The sequence below is a fragment of the Triticum dicoccoides genome, chromosome 3B (genome assembly GCF_002162155.2).
Source record: "Triticum dicoccoides isolate Atlit2015 ecotype Zavitan chromosome 3B, WEW_v2.0, whole genome shotgun sequence".
NCBI classification, from domain to species: Eukaryota; Viridiplantae; Streptophyta; class Magnoliopsida; order Poales; family Poaceae; genus Triticum; species Triticum dicoccoides.
In genome coordinates this window covers 680,911,035-680,912,142 of record NC_041385.1, presented here as the reverse complement: position 1 = coordinate 680,912,142, position 1,108 = coordinate 680,911,035, and positions in this window count along the sequence as shown.

Here is a 1,108-nt window from a genome sequence, read left to right as displayed (position 1 = left end):
AACTTGAGCATGTCGGTCTGCATCTTCTCGAACCACGACATCTTCCTTGACGACACTGTGTTGAGATCCACCTTCATGGTCTCCACCCCGGTCATCATGCTCGCGAGAGCCACTTCTTTCTCCTTGGTCTTGGCGTTGGCGGCCTCGATCTCTAAGAGCATCTCCAGCCGTGCCCCCAACAGGCCCTCCCCAGGCGATTTTTCCGTGCCGGCACCCAAAAATCGGCCCAGTCGCGCACCCAGGAGCCTGTTTTTCGCCGCTTTGGGCCGAAACTGGCACGAAAGCGGATGGCCCCGCCGAGTCAGCGAGACGTTGCTTCGTCGCCCTCACCGCTCGGTTCCCGCGGGAAACAATGCGAAGGCTGCCGTGCTGCCGCGCCAGTCAGCCTCCATTGATGCCTCACGAGCGGCGCAGTGAACGCGTCGCGACGCGCGTCCAGCCACGCGTCGCCCGGCATGCAGCCCGCCGCCGCCCAACTATGGCTATAAAAGGCGACCTCCCCGCTGGTGGATGCCACAACTGTCATTTTCCCCCCTCCCCGGCGTAGATAGCAACACTCCCCTCTTCCCGACGACGAGAAAGATGGCCGAGAGATACCCAGGCGACGGCGTCGTGGCGAACGGCTTCGGCCGCCGCCACCTCCAAGAAGCGGAGGCGCGCCTGCTCTACGAGGCTGAGTACCCGGCACCCCCGGACATGCGGGTGCCGGGGACGTGGAGGCTGAGCGCCGGCGGCGTCCCGGTGCCCGAAGGGGCGGCGTGGCGGGCCGAGATCGCCCGCATCCGCTTGTCCATAACGGAGGAGCATTGGGACGAGTCGCGCTACGCCGCCAACAGCCACCACCTCTGGACCACGTACTTCCAACGCAGCCGCGAGGGGCATATCGTCTCCACCAACGGCGTCATCCCGCGCGGCTGCCTCAACTCTGACGGGCGGCGTGAGTGATGGGGCGTGCCAGGCCGCACCCTCGAGGCCGTCCTCGACCACATCGAGATCGGCAACGTGCCGCTCCTCGAGTACCCGCCGCGGTTGTCCTTCTCTCGCCGCCGTGGGAGCTCCTGGATGCCGCGGCGAATGGAGTCGGGGTCGTCCTCGTCGTCGGGCTCCG